Below are 23,898 nucleotides of genomic sequence, written 5' to 3'. Positions count from 1 at the left end.
TATGGGCAAGTTTCACAAGTCATCACTAGTTTACTAATTTTCTCTGCAACTTTGCCAAGTTGCTGTTTAATCTATTCTTTGACTTAATTTCAATTATTATATTCTTCATTTCTAGAAGTTCTATTTAGTTCTTTTTCTAGTTTTACTTTTCTTTTTTACATTGTCCTGTTTTTAATTATAGTTTCCTTTCACATTTTCATTAATCTTCTTAGTGTTTTTAAGTTTACTTTTATATGTTCTTTTTTTATTGTTGTTGAAAATACACATAGCAAAACATACACAAGTTCAACAATTTCTACGTGTGCAATAGGGTGACATTGATTACATTCTTCAAATTGTGCAGCCTTTCTCAACCCCATTTTCAATTTGTTAGTCTCCTGTTGACATAAGCTCACTTCCCCCTAAGCTTCCTATCTAACCTTCCAAGTTGCTGTTATCGATTTGATCCCATGTACACATGCTAAGTTCTTTAAAAGAGCACAGTGCTTGTAGCAGACATTCTTTACTAGTTAAGCTAGACTGTTGTTTGGTTTAAAGTAGGCTTCAGGGGACATTTTTGGTTTATGGTTTCAGGGTTAAAGATTATCTCAGGGCAATAATTAAGGGGGTTAATCCAGCCTCAATGGCTCCATAAAGTCTGGATTCCAGCAGAATTGAAGTTCTGTACCATGTTTTATTTTACGATAGCTTTTAAAATGTTTTATTATCTTCAGTTTTATGGTGCTAATTTCAATATTAGTATGTGTATTCTCCCTCATGTTGATTTCATTTGCATAATTTTTATTATAACATACTTAGTGGGGTTGCTTTTTATTCTGGGGAACGTTCTCAGCTGTTAATTAAATGGTCTTCAGTTCAAACCCACCAGCCGCTCCTTGGAAACCCTATAGGTCAGTTCTACTCTGTCCTACAGGGTTGTGATGAATCAGAACCCACTGGGAAGCACCTAACAACACAACAACAATGTTCTGTCAAACTTACCCCAAAGACTTTTTTTTTTTTCGCCGCTTCTTCTGTCAGGTTCCCTGAGATTCCAGTACTATACCAGTTTTGACATTAATTTCTAGTCTGATATTCCTGAGCCTTGTAGGTGGTATAAATTTAGGCCGTGCATCCTGGATTGGTGCAGTTTGGATTTTGATTTCTCATCAGAGACATTGCTTAATTGTTATCTTCACTAAAAGCTCCTGACAGAAGACAACCTTCCTCGCCATTTTACACTACTAGTTGGTTGAATTTTTCTAGTCTTCCTCCCAGGGTAGGAAAAGCCTTTGGAGCCTCAGTTCCACATCTCTGCCCCTAAACAGGCCCAAGGCCGTGTTTTCTGACTCTGAGAGCAATAAGGTTGAGCTGCTATCATTCTATAGAGCTTATGTCTGCTTCTCTAGATTAAAAGGTGTCAGTTCACGTACTTACTATGCTGGACTTGGACTTCCTTTGTTTTTTTACCTAGACATTTCCTTACCTTTCTCCTCCCTGTTTTTCTTTTGATATTGCATATGTATTTATGGTTCCACTTACATTTTAAATATTTTATAAAAAGTAGACTTTATTTTTTAGAGTAGTTTTAGGTTTACAGAAAAACTGCAGAAAGTACAGAGTTGCCATATACACCCTCCTCCCAACAACAGTTTCCCCTATTGTTAACATCTTGCCTCATTGTGATACATTTCTTACAACTGATGAACCAGCCAATGCTGATACATAAACTAAATTCATAATTTGCATTAAAGTTCTATGGGTTTTGACTAATGTACAATGTCATGTTATCTACCATTGCGGGATCACACAGAATAGTTTTATTGTCCTAAAAATGCCTTATGCTCCAACTATTCATCCTTTCCTCCTTTCCCCTGAGCTCCTGGCAATCACTGATCTTTTTACTGTCTCTGTAGCCTTTCCTTTTCCAGAATGACATATAGTTGGACTCGTACAGGATGTTTTTCCAGATTGCTTGTTTCTCTCAGCAATATGCACTTAAGATTCCTCCATGTCTTTTCATGGCTTCATAGCTCTTTTTTTAATCACTGAATAACATTTCGTTGTATGACTGTACCACAGTTTCTTTATCCACTCACCTATAGAAGGACGTCTTGGTTGATTCTAATTTGGGGCCATTATGAATACGTTGTTATAAACACTTGTGTGCAGGATTTTGAGTGCACGTAAGTTTTCATCTCATTTAGGTAAATACCTAGGAGCATGATTGCTAGATTGTATGGTAAGCTTATGTTTAACTTCATAAAAAACTGCCAAATTGTCTTCCAAAGTGGCTGTACCATTTTGCATTCCCATAAGTAGTAAATGAGTTTCCATCACTCCACATCCTCACCGGCATTTGGTGTTGTCAGTGTTTTGAAATTTAACTATTCTAATAAGTGTGTAGTGGTATTTCATGGTTATTTTAATTTGTGACTCTCTAATGCTCAGCATTTCTCAAGCTGAAAAAAACTGAAGAGAAAATTCAAGCCCTGAGTTGCGATACTGAAGGATTCCATAGGCAAAATATTAAATGACACAGAAGCATCAAAAGAAGATGGAAGGAATACAGAGTCATGGTGCAAAAAAGAATTAGTTGACATTCAACTATTTTAAGAGGTAGTATATGATCAAGAAGAGATGGTATTGAATGAAGAAGTCCAAGCTGCACTGAAGGCATTGGCAAAAAACAAGGCTTCATGAATTGATGGAATACCAATTGAGATGTTTCAACAAATGGATGCAACTCTGGAAGCGCTCACTCCTCTAGGCCAAGAAATTTGGAAGACAGCTACCTAGCCAACTGACTGGAAGAGATCCATATTTGTGCTCATTCCAAAGAAAGACGATCCAACAGAATGTGGAAATTATCGAACAATATCATTAATATCACACACAAGTAAAATTTTGCTGAAGATCATTCAAAAATGGTTGCACCAGTACATCCACAGGGAACTTCCAGAAATTCAAGCTGGATTCAGAAGAGGACGTGGATGGAGGGATATCTTTGCTAATATCAGATGGATCCTGGCTGCAGGTAGAGAATACAAGAAAGATGTTTACCAGTGTTTTATTGACAATGCAAAGGCATTTGACTGTGTGGATCATAACAAATTATGGATAACAGTGCAAAGAATGGAAATTCCAGAATACTTAATTATGCTCATGAGGAACCTGTACATAGACCAAGAGGCAGTCATTTGAACAGAACAAGGGGATACTACGTGGTTTAATATCAGGAAAGGTGTGTGTCAGGTTTGTATCCTTTCACCATACTTAATCTGTATGCTAAACAAATAATCTGAGAAGCTGGACTACGTGAAGAAGAACTCGGCATCAGGATTGGAGGAAGACTCATTAACAACCTTTGTAATGCAGATGACACAACCTTGCTTGCTGAAAGAGGACTAGAAGCACTTACTGATGAAGATCAAAAACTACAGCCTTCAGTATGGATTACACCTCAACATAAAGAAAACAAAAATCCTCACAACTGGACCAATAAACAACATCACGATAAATGGAGAAAAGATTAAAGTTGTCAAGGATTTCATTTTACTTTTATTCACAATCAATGCCCGTGGAATCAGCAGTAAAGAAATCAAAAGATGTTTTGTGTTGGGCAAATCTGCTGCAAAAGACCTCTTTAAAGTGTTAAAAAGTAAAGATGTCACTTTCAGGACTAAGGGGTGCCTGACCCAAGCCATGGTATTTTCAATTGCCTCACATGCGTGCAAAAGCATGAATAAGGAAGACTGAAGAAGAATTAGTGCCTTTGAATTACGGTGTTGCGAAGAATATTGAATATACCATGGACTGCCAGAAGAATGAACAAATCTGTCTTGGAAGAAGTACAGCCAGAATTCTCCTTAGAAGCAAGGATGGGAAGACTTTGTCTCACATACTTTGGACATGTTATCAGGTGGAATCAATCCCTGGAGAAGGATACCATGCTTGGTAAATTAGAGGATCAGCAAAAAAGAGGAAGACCCTCAACAGTGTGGGTTGACACAGTGGCTGCAACAATCAGCTCAAGCCTAACAGCGATTGTGAAGATGGGGCAGGACTGGGCAGTGTTTCTTTCTGTTGTACATAGGGTCACTATGAGTCAGAACGGACTCTACGGCACCTCACGACAACAACGATATATGATGTAGAGCATCTCTTTAATATGCTTATTTGCCATTTGTGTATCGTCTTTGGTGAGGTGCTGTTTAGATCCTTTACATATTTTTTAGTTGGGTTGTTTTGGAAGGTTATTAATTGTTGCTTTAATGTCTTTAATAGATGTAGGCCATAAGTTGGGGGCCGACTTAACAGCAACAATAATAATGTAATTTATGAAAAATTCAAGTTGGATATTCTATCATCTGTAGCCGTCTTGTACCCAGTAGTATCCACAGAACTTATTTCAGCACCTGACACACAGTAAATACTCACTATTGTCACTTTTATTGAACACTACCAAAATAAAAAAAAAAAACTGTATTGCTATTAAGTCAATTCCAACTTATAGAAACCCCCTGTGTTAAAAAGTAGAACTGCTCCATAGGGTTTTCTTAGCTGTAATTTTTATGGAAGCAGATCGCCAGGACAGCGCCTCTGGGTGAGTTCAAACCACCAACCTTTAGGCTAGTAGTCTAGCACAAACCATTTGTGCCACCTGAACATCTACTTGAACAATACTTCACTGCAAATACTGTCATCTCAATTGTACTTTTGTGCCTAAAATTTATACAATCCTGATTATAGACAATTTGACTAATCAGATTTCAAAATGGCATGATTTCTGGTCCTTTATGATTTTTGAGGTGCTTTCCAAACTTGGTAAATATACAGTAATTGTAACTGGAGTAATAATGGTAGTCCTAAACCTAGCATTTTGCTAATATATACTAAATTAAAAAGTGACCATCCTGGTTAATGAGAAAATAAGTTTATATTCACCAAAAAAACATTCTGAGTGGGATTGAAAATGGTAATGCCAAACGTTTGACTCAAGACAGGAATTAAGAAAGACTTTAAGATTCAAGGGCTCTGCCAGCCCCAGAGCAGTCCCTGGGTCATGCAAATGGTCAACCGCTCGGCTACTAACCAAAAGGTTGGCTGTGCAAACCCACTCAGAGGTCCCTCAGAAGACAGGTCTGGTGATCTGCTTTCAAAAGGTCACAGCCTTGAAAACCCTATGGAGCAGTTCTACTCTGCACACATGTGGTCGCCGTGAGTGGGAACAGACTCAATGGCAACTGGTTTTTTTTTGGGTTTTGGGCCAGTTCCAGAGGCCCTTTCAGCCTTAGTTTGGTTAAAGAAATAATTTTGGACTCCTCCTTGTTGTCTTTTTAACAAGGCCATGAAAGCTGGATAGATGTGCGGTGGTACTTGCATATTCGGTGAACTCTCTTCCTTTTCAGCATCACCCTCAATTCTAATTAAAGGCGGAAAACTAGGACCCAAACTTTAACAGTTTAAGAATGGATTCCTGATTTTGTGATTTTTCAATCATTTAATGTTTATTTAACTTCCAAATAAAGTGAAGAAGGTACTAAAAAGCATCCTCTTGTAGTCTCAAAATGAGGAAGGCAGAACAGAAAATGAGGAATTTTCCTATGACATCTCCACAACCCCTGCAAGCTGTGGTTTCCATCTGTTCACCTCCAAAGAGCAAGAGGTCATTTCCCTGCCTCGGGCAAGGAACAAGTCTTGGAATTTGAACCGTAAAACTGTTAAGAGAGCCCTGATCAAGCCCGGTCCTGGGAGTATCAAGCGGAGTAAGATCTGACAGCTCTTAGGAGAGCCTGAACGTGTTCTGCGTTTTTGTTTGTTTTTCAAAGCACACGCGTGCCATCTCCTAACGGCCAGGAATGTCATTAATTTGATAAAAGTTGTACCTGATTTATTTTAATAGAAGAGCCTTTCACTTAACTTTTGGAATATTCAATTACTTGACAGTTCTCAATTACTGCAATCCAGTGGAATATAAAAAAGGTTCTGGTCTCACTCAGGGAGGCCCCCTCTTCCCTCACTGAGCACTCGGCTCGTCTCTGCTCTCGCCGGTTCTGTGCTTTCATCTGCCCTCGGGGGACACGCTGACGTTGTTCTAGTACATTTTCTAAGCGATTGTGTTAGTGCATGTATGCATGTGTGTGTGTGTGTTGTTAAGCTTGAAGAGAGTCTAAGTTCCAGAATTCCTTTCCAAGAGTGGCTTTAGTACGAAGTCAGATCTATTCGAAAAGTGCGTGCAGTAAGACAAGATAGCTCTTCACCTGATCAAGTACGATTTGTTCACAAAAGATGCCATACCTTTGGTGTCTCCGGCTCTGTGGCTTAGTTGGCTAAAGCGCCTGTCTCGTAAACAGGAGATCCTGGGTTCGAATCCCAGCAGGGCCTTATTTTTTGCCAGGTTTTAAATTGGTCCCTTGACTTAGGAGAAAATATTTGAAAATATGTTTTAATTTTTAGTCTGAAATTACCTTAAATCACAATGTCAAATCCACTTCTCGGACCTGTGATCTCTCCAAACTTCCCTCATTCCACCTACGTACTCAAAAACTCAAGTTCTGTACTGATGATCTATCACACAAATATATTGGGATTTAATTGTTCCTGGGGGTTTAAAATCAGTCATGGATCAACAATTTCTAAAATAAAATGAAAAGTCTTAAATACAACCCATTTAAAAATATATTCCGCTGGTTTCTCAAACTCTAAGCACTCTTACTTAAATCATGGATGAAAAATGATTACCATTTCTTGAACACTTACTGTGTTGTGTTTTGTATTTTCTCTCATACTTTTAATACCAAGAAATACTCTCAAAAGCAAGCCTTACTATGTACATTTTACAGATGAGGAAACTGAAAATTGGAGAGAAGTGAAGTAACTTGTCCAAATTGCACAGCTAGGAAATAATCAAGCTAGAATTTAAAGTTGGTATTTCTCAGTTAAAAGTCCTGATCTTAAATACCAAATAATCTTATTTATAAAAGCAAACAGTATCCAGTATGGTTTAGGAATAATAATACCTAAACTTGTATGAGCCATAAACTTATTTCATTATCTGATGAAAACTTTGGCCCATGACCAAAAAAAAGGCATATCAATAAATTTTGCATATACTTTCAAGGTGTTCACTGACCTCCTTAGTCCCTTGGGTGTCCATGGAGTACTGAAAGAAATCCTTGACTTTTGTAAATCACGAATTGGTGTTAAGGAAATGAGTTGTTTTAGGAACCGATTTTATTTCTTGATGTTTGTCTTAGTTTCTTAGTGCTGCCATAACAGAGATGTGGAGCACTGGTGGTGTAGTAAAGAGCTTGCCTGCTAACCAAAAGGTCCGCAGTTCGAATTCACATGCAATGGGTTTGGGTTTGGTTTTAACAGAGATACAAGTGGGAGATACAAGAGATACAAATTTAGCAAGCAGAAATGTATTTTCTCGCAGTTAAGAGGCTAGAAGTCTGAATTGAGGGCGTTGACTCTAGGAGTAGGTTTTCTCTGTCTTCTCTAGAGGAAGGTCTTTGTCTCTTTTCAGCTTCTGTTCCTCCATTCCTTGGCGACCTTCATGTGGTGTGGCATCTATCAGTGGTGTCACTAGGGGAATGTGGCGGTGCGGAATGCACAGGATAACACTGTCAGAGGAGGTGACACCAAAATGACTGTCTATAAAATTTTTGTGCAGTGTTTCAGCAGAAATTTTTTTTATAAAAATGTCCCTGTAGTTACTCATAACAGCAAAATTACAATGACGCTTCCAATAACGTGATTTCATCTGCACGCTAAAAGCACCCGCTGTCGTTTTCGTTGCTGTAGGTGTTTTTATAGTCACTGATTTTGTCAAATTTTCTGGTGTTTTAGCTACAATATTGTGGTAATTTGTGAACCTATATCAATAACTTTTTTGAGAATGAAGTAGTAATTAAAGGAAAAGAAGGAATGATATAAGGGAATAGGATTTATGAGTAATATTAGTACAAAAAACATTACTAAAGATTCTGTATGGTCTGGTACCCGAGGAGGTCCATGGGGGGTGGGGAGGGGGAGGTGGCACCATAAGTTACTGCACGGGGTAATATTAACCCTAGTGATGCCACTGGCAGCTCTCTTCTCTCATCTGCGCTTGCTTGCTTCTGTGCCTAGTCTACTCTTTTATAAAGTGATTAGTTTAAAATACACTCTACACTGATAGTGGCCTTATCAGCATAACATGGAAACCTCTATCCCAAGTGGGATTACATCCACAGGTATAGGGGTTAGAATTTACAACGCATATTTTGGGGGGACACAATTCAATCCATAATGGTGCTGATTTTTGTATGACTGTCATTCCCTTTCCTTAGTTTTTTTAAAATTCAGCCATTAGAGGCAGATGGTTGGACTGCGGGATCATGAATCTGGGCCAGTATGTCAATTCCAAGAAATTATATTTCTCTTTTTGCTTCTGGACGTAAAATCACTGAAATGAATTTTGGAAGGGATTCTGTGGATAGACAAGTTCCTCTTAAAGCTAATACCAAGCAGTTGAAGATGTCTTTATCTATTTTAGTTGATGGTTATGGAGCTCATTCATTCATTCAATCATTCATCCAAAAATTATATATTGAATGCCTACTTATGCTAGCTTGTGGAAATGTGAATTAAATAGGTCTGGTCTACCAAAGAGAGGATAAGAGCTTAGTTGGGAGGACAGACATTAATCAAATAATTACAAACATAAATAAAACATTGTGGATGTGATAAGTGCTACAAAACGTAATTAGTGAGATTTAGAACAAGTAAGAGGAATTTGGTTAAGTCAAGGAGATCAGGGGGGAGACTTGAGTTGCAAAGAAAGGAAAGAACAGTATAGGAAAGAGGCAGAGCATAGAATATTTCGGGCAGAGGAAGTCAGGCAAAGTGCATAAGACTGAAGGAAAGCCAATACGGCTACAGTGGAAGGATGTAGGTGAACAGCATGAGATATGAAGCTAGAGGAGGATGGGCCTAAACCATGTCAGGCTTTTAGAGGCTATAGTTGGGAGTTTTAATTTTATCTTAAAAGCAATCAGGGAATCCATGTGGAGGCAGATATGAACATATACTCATTTCAAAATATTGCTAGTCAAGAAATAAAAATATGAAGTTTGGGATTTGTTCTCCAAAATTGTTTCCTTTTTGGCAAATAGCTTTAAAATAAAAAAAGAAAGAGGAGATTTTAAGCAACATAAATAGAGGTGCAGAAAGTGTAAATACAAGAAATAATCAAAGGGAATGTCATCGCATTTTCAGGGGGAAACCACAAAATTGAGAAAGAGCCTATTTCTGCAACCCCAAGGAAGTTATTACTCACAGGTGACTACTTTCGAAAACGTTAAAGAGTAAAAATTTGACAGAAAAATTAAGTTGATGCATCCATTGCCTTTGCCTAATTATAGATCAATAAGGAAAGAATCCTATCTTCTTTCTCTCTTTACTTAATGGTGATGAGCTTGCTAATATTTTAATGAGCATTCTATTGGGCTACCTGGGAGTTCTCTTTGGAAATTTTAGCCCTCCATTCTGTTTCTTATTGGAAATGCTTAGCTGCCGAAGTAAGAGAAATTGGAGGTCAAATCCTCTAAGGTCTTTTGATCCTCAAGAGAGGTTGTCTAAAGGGCCTTAAGCGAGCTCTGCAGTTTCCTCAAATTCAGCAAACAGCTGAGTCAGTCTCATTACAGTGCAAACTCAACAAGGAACTGCTAGGATCCTGCAGTGGGGCACACATTGAAAAATGAAGCATCTCCCAATTCAATACTGGGTTGCTTTCCTTCCTCTGGGAAAATCAATCCTCATTCAATGGATCAAATTTTTTTGTAAATAATCTATGCACAAATAAGTGCATAAAAAAGACAGTTAATCAAGTGACTAATCATGCACAGAAGGGAAAGGAACATGTAATTTTGAGTGACAAAGTCTATGTACGTCCTGTATCTGCCATTAGCCAGATGTGGACTTTTATTGAGTGTCTTGAGTACCCCGGCCTATGTTTCATTCTTTTCTTTTTAATTTTTACGTTTTGAAATAACTTCATTTTACAGAAAAGTTGCAAGAATAGGAATTCCTATATATCCTTCACTTAAATTCCCAAAGATGAACTTTTTACCTTAAGTGAGAGAATAAACTAAACGGTTTATTCTATATTATATAGAACCATTTAAGAGTAAGTTGTAGATATGATAGCCCTTTATCCCTAAATACTTCAGTATATGTTCCCTAATAACAAGAACATTCTGTTACATCACCACAGTACAATGACCAAAATCATTAAATTAATATTGACACAATACTACTATCTAATACACACGTCTTATTCAGATTTTGCTAATTGTTCCTATAATGTCCTTTATAACAGAAGAAAATCTTTCATAATGTGTTGAGTTCAGTTGCCATGTCTCTTTCATCTCCTTTAATCTGTAGGCTTTCTTTTTCTTTGGTGACATTGGCATTTTTGAAGATTATAGGACAGTTATTTTGTAATATATTCCTCAGTTTGGGTTTGTCTCTTGTTTCTTCACGATTAGATTCAGACTGAGTATTTTAAGCAGCAATATCAAAGAACTGATATTGTGTCCTTTCCAGTGTATCATATCAGGAGACACAGTTGTCTCATTATCAGTGATGTTATGGTGGAATCTGCCAGATTTTTCCACTGTAAAATTACTACTTTTTCCTCTTAATTAAAAATCAGTAAATATCTATGAGGAGATAGTTTGAGACTATGTAAATATCTCATCATTCAACTTTTACCCACCTGATTTAACACCCATTGACTATTCTTACCTGAAGTATTAATATGATGATCACCAAATGATGATTTTCTAAATCCATCATTCACTCTACATGTACTAGTTGACTTTCTACTATAAATGGAAGAACATTTCCTTCTCCTCCACTTATTTGTTTATTTACATGGACTCATGGATTCTTATTTTATTCATAGGTTATAACTCATTACTAGCATATATTTTCAGATTTCTTAATCTGAAAAATCAGAGTTTGGTGAAGGAAACAGGAATCACTCTAAGCATTTTAAACAGTAAGTCATCAAATACAGGAAATTGTATTATTATGTAATCATTAGAAGTGGCTGAGAAATAGACATTAGACCTTCAAGTATGACTCCCCCACCCAAAAAAAAATCTATAGAACTAATCTATAGAGGAGACTACTAATCAAATTGCTGAAACTCAGAACATACCACTGCAGCTGGAAACACAAAGTTAGGGTTAGGAGACTATTTTCTCTCTAACTACTTCCCAAACTCATGAAGCTGTGACTGGGCACTGTAACACGGACTATGTCTACTTTCTCTGCCACTACCCTAGTCCTATAAAGTTAGAGACTAGACTCTATAACACTGCTGCAGACAAACCATGAGTCCACGATCTTGTTTGCTAGCTGAAAATATCCAAATATCCTGCCTTCTAAATCTCAGAGATGTGTATCTACTAATTGGTTAGACCTCATTTGCATCAAAATCCTTAGCTTGAAGGAAGTCTGGGAAATGTATTTTTTGGCTTTCCCGGCTCTCCAGTGTAGAAAGTCAACAGAATAAAGTAGAAATGGATGCTGAATACCAATCAACCATATTCAACAAATGTAAACTCTTCTATTTTTCACTGGGTTGTGAAAAGAACAGGAAACAAAATTAATAAAATACTTTTTGTAAACTATAAAAAAAAAGTTATTTAAAAAAAAATTTCCTAAACAGCATTTAGAATTAAACACATATTGAAGGCTTTACTAAGTAAATTTCTTGTCCCAATCTACCTCCCTTCCTCTCTCCCTTCCTTCATTTATCAGAAACTTTCAATGAAGATTCGAACTGAAACTTTCAGTCTGAGTTTATTGATATGGGCCCACTAAGCACACATTCCTCATTCAGTGTTTCAGCTTGAAAGGTTAGGAAAGGATCTAACAGCTTATATGGTTGGCATGCTGAAGCATGGATTATGCGGTGGCCTACACTAAATCAAACTGAAGTACCAGACCTGCCTTAGTATACCATAGAAGAAAGAGTCCAAAGGCTTAGGGAAATTGGCTTTTTGGAATGGATTTATGAGGCTGGACCCACAGACTCACACATGGATGCCCAGAGGATACACCACAACTGTGAAGAACAGATTTGTGAAAGGAGCCCCAGCATCCTTGAAAACTCCTGTGATTGCTATTTTATGTAAGTCAGATTTGACAGTGGGAACTGCCTTAACTGAAGTAAGACACCTAACTACAGTGGAGTTGATTGGACCCTGTGGCGGTAGGGGCCAACTGGTGGCATTCAATCAACAAAGACAAGGTGGGCATGGTTACTGTAATGGATAGCAGAGTCAAAGCAGTAATCAGAATAGTCTGACTTTTCCTAAGTAGGAAATACATGGGAAATCTGTGAAGTATTTACTTGATCTGTACAAGCAGAAGAATTCTAGGTCAAGTGAACAGCAGTCTATCTCAAAGTGCCAGAATAGAGTCACAGCCCCTCAATCAATTCCTGGACTTGAGCCAGTTCACAAACCCACACCCCCTTGAATGAAGGCTGGATCCACTTGAGGAGGGACCTCACTGCAGTGCAAAAAACTTGTAGTGTTAATCTTTATTCCAGCCTTCCCCAAAGGAATCCATCGCCTTTTACAAGAGCGAGTGTTCATTGAGGAAAAGGAAATAATCAGATTTTTCCGGGATTACTGGATACTGGCTCTTAACTGACACTAATTCCAGGAGACCCAAAACATCACTGGGGCCCTCCAGTTAGAGTAGGGGTGTATGGAGGTCAGGTTATTAATGAAGACTTAGCTCACGTTCATCTCACAGGGGGTCCAGTGGGTCCTGGAACCCATCCTGTAATGATTTCCCCAGTTCCAGAATGCATAATTGGAATAGATATACTCAGCAACTGGCAGAAGCCCTACTTTGGTCACTGACAAGTAGAGTAAGGCCTATTATGGTAGGAAAAGCCAAGTGGAAGCCATTAGAACTGCCCCTACCTAGGAAAATAGTAAACCAAAAGCAATATCACATTCCTAGAGGGATTGCAGAGATTACTTCTACCATCAAGGACTTGAAGGATGCAAGGGTGGTAATTCCCACCACACCCCCATTCAACTCACCTATTTGGCAGATGCAAAAAATGGATGGATCTTGGAGAGTGACAGTGGATTCTCATAAACTTAATCAGGTGGTGACTCTAATTACAGATGCTGTTCCAGATGTGGTTTCATTGCTTGAGCAAATTAACACATCTCCTGCCTGGTATGCAGCTATTGATCTGCCAATGTCTTTTTCTCAATTCTGGTTTTGAAGGAACACCAGAAGCAGTTTGCCTTCAGCTGTCAAGACCAGCAATTCACTTTCAGTGTCCTACCTCAGGGATATATCAACTCTCCAGCCCTATGTCATAATTTAGTCTACAGTGATCTTGATCACCTTTCCCTTCAACAAGCTGTCACACTGGCCCATTACATTGATGACATTATGCTGATTGGACCTAGTAAGGAAGAAGTTCAATGACTCTGGACTTATGGGTAAAACATTTGCATGCTAGAGGGTGGGAAACTAATCCCACAAAAAATACAGACACTTTCCCTCTCAGTGAAATTTCTAGAGGAGGGGTCCAGTGGTGTGGGGCACGTCAAGATATTTTTTCTAAAGTGAAGGATAAGTTATTGCATCTGGTCCCTCCCACAACTAAAAAGTAGACACAATGCCTGGGGGGTCTTTTTGGATTTTGGAGGCAATATATCCCTCATTTGTGTGCTACTCCAGCCTGTTTATCAAGTGACTTGAAAAACTGCCAGTTTTGAGTTGGGCCCAGAACAAAAGAAGGATCTGCAACAGGTTCAAGCTGTCGTGCAAGCCACGCTGCCACTTGGGCCATATGATCTGGCTGATCCAATGGTGCTTCGAGTGTCAGTGGCAGATAGAGATACTGTTTGGAGTCTTTGCAGGCCCCTATTGGTGAATCACAGCACAGACCCTTAAGATTCTGGAGCAAAGCCGTGACATCCTCTGCAGATAACTACTCTCCTTTTGAGAAACAACTTTTGGTTTGTTACTGGGCCTTAGTACAGACTGAATGCTTAACCATGGGCCACCAAGTCACCATGTGGCCTGAGCTGTCTATCATGAACTGGATGTTGTCTGTCCCACAGAGCCATAAAATTTGACATGAACAGCAGCACTCCATCATTAAATGGAAGTGGTATATACAAGATCAAGCCTGAGAAGGACAAAGGCACAAGTAAGTTGCATGAGGAAGTGGCCAGATGCCCATGATCTTCACTCCTGTCACATTATCTGCCCTCTCCCAGTCTGCACCTATGGCCTCTTGGGGAGTTCCTATGATCAGTTGACTGAGAAAAAGAAAACTCGTGCCTGGTTTACAGATAGTTCCACACGATATGCAGGCACCACTCTAAAGTGGACAGCGACAGCACTACAGCCCCTTTCTGGGACCTCCCTGAAGGACAGTGGCGAAGGGAAATCCCCCCAATGGACAGAAGTTCAAGCAGTGCACCTGGTTGTTCACTTTGCTTGAAAGGAATAATGGCCAGATGTGCAATCGTATGCTGATTCATAGGCTGTGTCCAATGCTTTGGCTGAATGGTCAGGGACTTAGAAGGAATACAACTGGAAAATTGGAGACAAGCAGCTATGGGGAAGAGGTATGTGGATAGACCTCTGAATGGGCAAAAGAAGTGAAGATATTTGTGTCTCATGTGAATGCTCACTGTCTTGGTTATCTAGTGCTGCTATAACAGAAATACCACAAGCAGACAGCGTTGACAGAGAAATTTATTGTCTCACAGTTTAGGAGGCTAGAAGTCCGAATTCAGGGTGCCAGCTTCAGAGGAAGGCTTTCTCTTTCTGCCAGCTTTGGGAGAAGGTCCTTATTATTATTTCTCCCCTAGTCTAGGAGCTTCTCAGTGCAAAGACTCCAGGTACAAAAGGTGCACTCTGCTCTTGGTTCTGCTTTCTTGGTGGTAGAAGGTTCCCCTGTCTCTCTGCTTGCTTCTCTCTTTTACATCTCAAAAGAGATTGACTCAAGATATAACCTAATCTTGTAGATTGAGTCCTGCCCCATTAACATAACTGCCTCTAATCTTGCCTCTTTAACATCATAGAGGTAGGATTTACAACACATAGGAAAATAACATCAGATGACAAAATGGTGGACAATCACACAATACTAAGAATCATGGCTTAGCCAAGTTGATGCATATTTTATGGGGACACGATTCAATCCATAACACTCACCAAAGGGTGACCTCACAGAGGATAATTTTAACAATCAAGTGGATAGAATGATGTGTTCTGTGGAAACCAGTCATCCTCTTTCTGCAGCCACTCCCGTCATTGCCCAGTGAACAAAGTGGCCACGGTGGCAGGGATGGAGGTTACGCATAAGCTCAGCAACATGTACTTCCACTCACCAAGGCTGACTTGACTACAGCCATGGTTGAATGCCCAATCTGTCAGCAGCAGAAACCAACACTGAGTCCCTGATATGGCACCATTCCTCGAGGTGATCAGCCAGCAACCTGGTGGCAGGTTGATTACATTGGACTGCTTCCATTATGCAGAGGGCACCATTATGTTCTTACTGGAATAGACACTTCCTCTGGATATGGATTTTCTTTCCCTGCATGCAGTGCTTCTGCCAAAACTACCATCCATGGACTTACAGAATGCCTTTCACCATCATGGTATCCCAGACAGCATTGCCTTGGATCAAGGGACTCGCTTTACACCAAATGAAGTGTGGCAATGCGCCCATGCTCATGGGATTCACTGGTCTTATCATGTTCCCCATCATCTGAAGTAGCTGCCTTGATAGAATGATGGAATGGCCTTCTAAAGACACAATTATGGCACCAGCTAGGTGGCTACACCTTGCGGGATTGGGGCAGTGTTCTCCAGGAGGCTATATGTGCTCTAAACCAGCGTCCGATATATTGTGTTGCTTCTTCCATAGCCAGAATTCATGGGTCCAGGAATCAAGGGGTGTAAATGGTAGTGGCGCCACTCACTATTACCCCTACTGACCCACTCGTAAATTTTTGCTTCATGTCCCCGGGACCCTATGCTCCATGGGTCTAGAGGTCTTAGTTCCAAAGAGAGGAATGCTCTCACCAGAAGACACAACACTCATTGCATTGAACTGGAAATTAAGAATGCAATCCAGCCACTTTGGGCTCCTTATGCCTCTGGATTAACAGGCAAAGAAGGAACTTACTGTATTGGCTTGTGTGAGTGAATCTAATTACCAAGGAGAAATTAGATTGATATTATGTAACGGAAGTAAAGAAGAGTGTCTTGAATATAGGTGATCCCTTAAGATGTCTCTTAGTACTGCCATGTCGTATAATTAAAGTAAATGGAAAACTACAACACCTCAATTGTGACATGACTACTAATGACAGATCCTTCAGGAATGAAGGTTTGAGTCACCCCACCAGGAAAAGAACCGAACCAGCTGAAGTGCTCGCTAGTGCAAAAGGAATACTGAATGGGTGGTGGAAGAAGGTAGTTCTAAATACCAGTTACAACCAGGTAACCAATTGCAGAAACAAGAACTGTAATTATTATGAGTATTCCTGCCTTATATCAAAAAAATTTTTTTTCTTCACTTGTAAAATATAGGATGTAAACAGGATTAATGTGTTTTTGATTGTTTGCATGTGAGTCGTATCATGTTAGGAGTAAGTATGACTTTGTAGTTGTCTTTATTTAGAGATTGTGTATGGTTTAAGGAGATGTGCACAGGTGCCAGGTTGACAAGGGGTGGTCCGTGATGGTTAAGATTGTGTGTCAACTTGGCTGGGCCATGATTCTCAGTGGTTTTGCAGTTATGGGATGATGTAGTTTGGCAGTTATGTAATGATATAATAATCCTCCATTTTATGATATAATCACCTCCATGATGTGATCAGCCAATCTCTTGTAAGGGGAGTTTCCTTGGGGGTGTGATCTGTATCCAATATATATGGACTTCCTGGCAAACCTCGCTGACTTTTGCTTGCTCTGGATCCTGCTTCTGGTTCCTCATCATCTGATCTCCAGTTCTTGGGAGTTGAGCCATTGGCCTGTTGTATCGCCTGCTGATCTTGGGATTCAGCAGCCTCCACAGCCTGTGAGCCAGCAGCCTGCTGTCTGACCTACCTATCTTGAGTTCTTCAGCTCCTGCAGCTACGTGAGTCAGGAGAAGCTTCCAGCCTGATGCCTGACCCAAGGACTTGGGACTTGTCACCCTCTACAACTGCGTGAGCCATTTCCTTGAGGTAAATTTCTGTCTCTACATCTATATGTATATATACACACTTCACTGTTTTTGCTTCTCTAGAGAACCCAGCCTAAGACAGTCATCATGAGTCAGAGTCCAATATATTTATTTACGTAGTTGGTTCTTTATGTCTTAAGCAGATCTTTACTAAGTTCATGAACTTTAATTTTTATTTTTATCAAAAGACAAGCTTCTGTTTATTAACCTCTTACCTTCAGAATATCCATTTTTAGTTTCCATGTTCAAAATGTTAACTAAATTAAAATTGCTCAACCTTAACACATAAAAGCTTAATTCAATTCTTGCTTAGACAAGGGAAAAATGCAAATAGACGTGTTGGCTTTCACCAAATCAAATAGAACAAAAGCAAAGCAGGGCTATGGGTAAAGTGGTTAGCATCAGGCCTTGGCTGAGACAAGGACTCAGTATTCTGTTTTCTTGAAACTACAGAGTTAAAATAAATATTAAAAGATGTGCCTGAAACTTTGGCGTTGGTTGGAAATCAAGGCTGAATTTCTATGTCAAAGTGATCCACATGGCTCAGATAATCGAGGCACTAGTAGGATGTTCCATTCTTCCTGACATGATTTCCAAGAGTAAACTTTCTCAGCTCATGATTTTAGAGAACATTGTAACCTTTGTCCTTATGTTAACTGACAAAAGCAGTTTTTGCCAGTTTAAAAAAGAACTAAGGAGCAGCTGATAAAAGCCCTTCCTCTCTTGCAGCCATTTCTAACCAACTCTGTCCTTTTACCTGAGAGACTGTTCTTTGCCTATAATTTCTCCTCTTTGCCTTCTTTGCTTCAGTCGGCCAACTAATTACAAATTAGTCATACTTTTATACATTTATACTATTACTGTACTTTCTATTCAGCAATTTACTTAAAATATGATCTCTTCCAAAATATAAGGAATAAGAAATAAAATATTGTTTATGGCCTTGGGGCATAGAAGTAGTTGTGACAAAGATCAGAGTTGTGGGAGAAAAAAGCATAGGAATGGAAATCAATCTATTTTCTCAGCTTAACCTCCTCTCTTAACTACTTCCCCTCAAAGAAAGATTATAGATAGCATCAGGGTCTGAGAGGCCTTGGTATTATCAGCTCAGAAAACTCTTTTCAGCAGCATCATTTTTGTCTTTTGAACTAGGATGCAAGATGAAATTTCACTTAGTTATTTAAAGTTTAAAATGCTTAGGAATATCAAAAGTGCTAAAACCAAATATATGTGTTCATCAATATTTGCCACCTAACAGCCTTAAATGAGTCCCAGGAGCAACAGAAGCTGGAGATGATGGCAGTCGAATCCAGGACCTCTGGCATGCAAAGGAAATGCTTTAGTGCTGAGCTATCTCCCCACAGAATGCTCAATGGTACAGTCCCTGTCACATACACAATTTTCTTTATGTTTGATCAAATTTTCTTAAAATATATTTTGTGTAGTTTGTTGTGCAAGAAGTATGTGACTATTACAGTCTTGAGTGTCAGAAAGAAGCTCTAGTTTGTGTGAACCATGTCACTAAAGACTTTAGATTCATCTGAATCTGACCAGCTCTGAATAAGCAGTTTCAAAATTGGTTTTTATCTGAATAGGACCATACACATAAGTCATTCAGATCAAGAGCCTTTTGGAAAGCCTGGCATCAGAAAATATAGAAACATAGATGGTTGCAGCAAGCCACTGGGAAATTTCTCGATGTATACTACAAAGTCTTACCATAAACAGAGCCAATCCAGCTGCATAAAGCCTCAGATACAACCATCTTGCAAGGTGCCCCTAAGTGTCATGCTCAGGGCCCGAATTATCCACAATCAAAGTGAATCTAAATCTCAGCCTGGTGTAAGAAGGAAAATCCCCCTCTGTAGATTGGGTGAGTAAACCTGTATCCTGGGAAATAGAAAGTGTAAGAGACATGCTGAAGATTGAAATATAAATTAAGAATATAACACTTTTGAAATGGATTTTAGTATAAGATGATGGTCCTCAAAGTGTGGTCTTTGGACCAACAGTATCAGCATCACCTGGATCTTGTTAAAAACACAAATTCTTGTCCTCCCCCCCCCCCCGCCGCCCAGACCTAATGAATCAGAAACTCTGGGGGTGGCCCCCAGCAATTTGTGTTTTAATAAGCCCTGCAGATGGTTCTAAACTTCAAGAACCATTGGTGTAAGGTATTGATAAAGATAGCATTTCTTGTATCATTTTTTAAACAATAACACAGTATTAAGGTGTTTGCAGAAGGAGCCCTAGTGGCATAATGGTTAAACGCTGCTAACCGAAAATTGTCGGTATGAGTTGGAATTCACTCGTCGGCAACGGGTTTGGTTTTTGGTTTTGGGTTTTTGGTAAGGTGTTTCCAGCACTTAAAGATAAAATGATTTGACATTTCAAGCCTGAATTTTTTACAGCTGTTTATTAAAATAAACATTTAAATATGTGGGAGGAAATCTAAGTTTTTTAATTTTATAAAATAGCATATAAATATTTGGTGAAAAATATTAATTTTTAAAAATAAGTGAATAAGTACAAACAGCAGTGGACATTTCTCTTGACACTTCTAAGTCCCTGAACGTTAAAGAAACTACCCACTAGCCATAGGAAAAGAAGGAAAGAGGAAAATAAAGACGAGTAAAAGCAGGCTAAGAAAAGCAGAAAGCCAGGATAGAGCACATCTACAGATAACATGCCGTAGCCAGACTCCCCAAGAATCGAACTGAAGACGTGATATGTGCAAAGCAAATACGCTACCACTGAACTACAGCGAAGGAAACGAAACACAAAAAAAAAAAAGGAGGAAGAAAGATCTGTTCTCTCATCAACCTCAGGTGACTGGACCTCTAAGAATTTGAGAACGTCGACCGTTTGTGGGTCGTGTAATAGTTAACCTGTCCGAGTCTCGTTTGGTATCGGAATTCACCAGACAAATCCCTCCCCTACTAAAAATGGCCATGCACCATCGCTCCCTGATTCGACAAAGAGCTACCAACGGATCGGTTCTGTCCGCATCCGGGCCCTGGCAGTTTTCCCACGATGCATCCAACCAAGCCGCAGGCTCCACTCCTGGTCAGTTCTTTAAGTTTCAGCTTTGTGAGCTGAAACTTTTCTCCTACCAGAATCTAAAGACTTTGCTTTCCCAGGGCGGGTCAACGCACCAGTCAATCTCACTTATGGTGGCAAAGAAGAAGCGGAATGGAGGTCTTTGATTCTCCGACCTTCGTTGTTAATTGATGAAAACGTCCTTGGCTTTTGCTCTGATGTATTTTGCGCGGGTCCAACAAAGTCACCGCTGGCAGTATTATAGAACACCAGGCCGCGTCTCTTAATCATGGCCTCAGTTAGAAAATCCATAAGGTAGAATGCAGTCCTCTTCGACTGGACCCAAACAGGGGCCCGCGGTTCGTCTGCAACAGGAAATCCGAGAGAGGAGCAAAGGTGCCGGCAACGTCCACCCCACAGTACGCCCGGCCTCCCGCCCTCGGCCTGCGCAGAAACCACTTGCGACCCCGAGGAGCTGCGTTTGGTGGGTTGGGAAAAGTGAGCTCTGTGATGGGGAGATGCCAGAGCGGGAGACCCTGGGAAGTTCTACGGTCGGGGCTCGGAAAGAGGGAAGGGGTACCTGGCCATGCTGTTACCCACTACACTTGGCGGTAAACTCGAGTTGCTCTATGGTCGCGCCACATACGTCACTGCGTGAAAATCCTGTGGAGCACAGTTCTACTCTGACACACATGGAGTCGCCATGAGTCGGAATCCACTAGAGGGCAACTGGTTTACGGACTCCTGCTCAAATTAAAAGGAGCCCTGGCGGCGCAATGGTTAAGTGCTCGACTGCTAACCGAAAGGTCAGCGGTTGGAATCGAGCAGCCGCTCCGAGGGGAGAAAGATGTGGCAGTCTGCTTCCGTAAAGATTGCAGCCTTAGAAACCCTATGGGGCAGTTCTACTTTGTCATATAGGGTCGCCATGACTCGGAATCACTCGATAGCAGTGAGTGGGTAGCTCATATTAAGGGGAATTTTGGTAAGACCACCTTGCTGGAGGGTAAAATCATTCGCTTTATTGCTTATTTTTAGAGATTTACATTTATCTGTTTGTTGTGCCCCTCTCCCTCTATTCCAAACGTTTCATGTTGGCGTTTGCCTTTTTTTTTTTTTTTTTTTTTTTTTTACTCCCCTGCTGTTTTCCCTCTCTCTCCTTCCTTCCCAACAGGCTGTGCCCATAGCGGTCTGGGAAAGGGCAGGGCTCCTGGGCATTTTCTGGGAGACCCGAAGTGCTCCAGAGGCCCCGTCAGCAGCCCGACTGGCGACAGGGCAAGGCTTGTTCCAACCATGGAGAAGGACCTTCACCGGCACAAGAACAGGGGGAGGTCAAGAAATCTGCAACCAGGAAGAAAGGGCTTGGTGGAGGGTGAGGAATAGGATCCCTGCCCTCCACACTTGCCCGGCAGGACGAGAGCAGGAGTGCGAGGCAGGCGGGGCACAGGCTGCAGCGTGATGTGGCCCCAAAAGCTAGAAATGACACCTGGAAGTAAACAGAGCATTCCAGCTAAGTCCTAAAGGAGAAAAGAGGCTTGGCCTGCGAGGAACATTAGACTGCCCAACCCGTTGTCTGAAGGCTGAAATTAAACCGCGAGAGCGGGAGCGAGAATATTTTTGTCGCTGAAGGGATCGGAGAACAGATGCCGGGAGCTGGGACTGTGAATGGTTCTGGAAGATACTCAACGGTCCACTCCAGTGAGCACAATGGTCATCCGCACCAGGGAGGGGCGGTTCAAGAGCTCGGGTGTCAGCGCTGGACATTGGTAGCCCTTACCCCTCCTGTCACCAGCACAATTATCAAATACACCACCCCAGCCCCATGTCCGTACAATAGGGTCACGCGGAGCCAGAACAGTCCCACCCAGCGGCAAACCGAGTCTCATTTTTCTGTCTATCCCTGCCCAAAGTAAATTGCCTTCCGCCTGCTGGTCAACAAGACTCCGCTATGAGCCTGGGCAAATCACTGCCTGGTACTTACTGGGGGCATCAATGTTCCACCGCCACCCAGAATTTTGGCCGAAATTTTGGCACAGCCACCCGCAGCTGCAAGCCTAAGTTGGCCCTTCTGTGCAACTCTTGGCCTTTATTTACTTGGCCAAGTTTTGTCCTTTAAGACTGCTGGAGGGGTCAACTGTTGCGCAAGAATGTAGTATACTTCCTGTGTGCTATTGTAGTTACATACGCTTATCTTGGTCAGAACACTTGCCATATTGTATTGAAATTATCAGTTTATATATTTGTGATTTTCCCCCAACACACGCGCTTCACTGCAAGATTCTCTGTACCGTAGCATAGCACATACACAGAACAGGGTACACTTGTAATTTTTTTTTCTCATCGCTCTTTATTGATTGGCTGCTGCGCGCCAGGCTCTATACTAGGGGCTTGGGATAGAGTGATGGTATAGATACAGTCTCAGCTCTGCCATCTGAAGCTACCTTGCTAGAGAAGGAAACAAACTTAATCAAATTACATAAATATGCAATTAATAAACTCTGCTAAATTATATTAAGGAATAGTATAGGGGACTTACGGACTGTATTGTTTAATAAGCTTTTGTTAAATCGACCTGATTATACTTCTGTGAATGTGATCGAAAAAACTCACGGAATTGTGCATGATTGAATCGTACCATTTAGGAAAAACTATTAGCCAACAATCAAAAGGAAGAAAACTGGCTTGTCTTTGGGGATGTAGCTCAGTGGTAGAGCGCATGCTTTGCATGTATGAGGTCCCGGGTTCGATCCCCGGCATCTCCACTTTAGCTAACTTTCCTCAGGCGAGGAATTTGAAGTCCATATTCAAGCACTACTTAAATTAATAGATTACTGGAAGATTCTAAAATAGATGTATCGAATTACTCGGAACATATAAATATTAACCAAATGCTTCCAGTTAATAAAATTTATAAATTTAATATATCAAAATCATAAATATTTCAAAACACTTTTAAACGTCATCACAGGACGATAAAATGACTATCAAGGCTTTCTCTGAAACAAGTTATGAGTGGTGATAGTTTGGATTTGTTTCTTTATCATCTTTTCTTCCCATAGATACTATTTTAATCCCTCAGTTTACAGAGTTGTGCTTACATTGTTGTGCAGGAAGACAGTGATGGACTGACTGAAGGTGGATAACTTGTGACCAGAAATGTAATTCTCTGGAGCACAGTTCAAGATGATTCTTCTCTCTCTTCTTAGCCATTTGTGTCATCCCCTCTTTTAAGACAGACTCGGTGCTTTATTTTAGAAAAGTCTGAGCTATTTACTCTAACATACTTTTTTTTTTTTTTAAACTCTAGTCTTCCCAGAAATGTGATGCTTTTTTTGAATGTCATATATACAACCCACTGTAAGCTAATTTTTCAACTGCTTGTTGAATGAGGTCTGGTATGGTTCAACTAGGTGACCTAAAGACTTTTTTTTTCCCCCTCATAAAACAAGATTTATTGACACAGTCATCACAAGGAGCTATACAAATCAGGTTAAAGAATTTTTTTTTTTTGACCAAATACTGGGGTGAGAACAGGATAGGTGCAAGGATATAAGAAGTGGCAGGGCTTATAATTTGCATACATGAGGTTCTCAGTT

General features: G+C 40.3%; 2 non-coding genes across 2 annotated transcripts; both read left to right on the top strand.

Annotated features, from left to right (window-relative positions):
- Positions 1 to 6,292: 6,292 nt before the first annotated feature.
- TRNAT-CGU (transfer RNA threonine (anticodon CGU)) lies at positions 6,293 to 6,366 on the top strand. The gene has a single exon. It is a non-coding gene; the product is annotated as a tRNA-Thr (tRNA).
- Positions 6,367 to 22,992: 16,626 nt separating this feature from the next.
- On the top strand, positions 22,993 to 23,064 carry TRNAA-UGC (transfer RNA alanine (anticodon UGC)). The gene has a single exon. It is a non-coding gene; the product is annotated as a tRNA-Ala (tRNA).
- The last annotated feature ends 834 nt before the right edge of the window (positions 23,065 to 23,898 follow it).

The sequence above is a fragment of the Trichechus manatus genome, unplaced genomic scaffold, assembly GCF_000243295.1.
Source record: "Trichechus manatus latirostris isolate Lorelei unplaced genomic scaffold, TriManLat1.0 scaffold00180, whole genome shotgun sequence".
Classification (NCBI taxonomy): domain Eukaryota; kingdom Metazoa; phylum Chordata; class Mammalia; order Sirenia; family Trichechidae; genus Trichechus; species Trichechus manatus.
The sequence above is the reverse complement of the archived record's forward strand: the minus strand, read 5'-3'. Positions and strand labels throughout refer to the sequence as shown.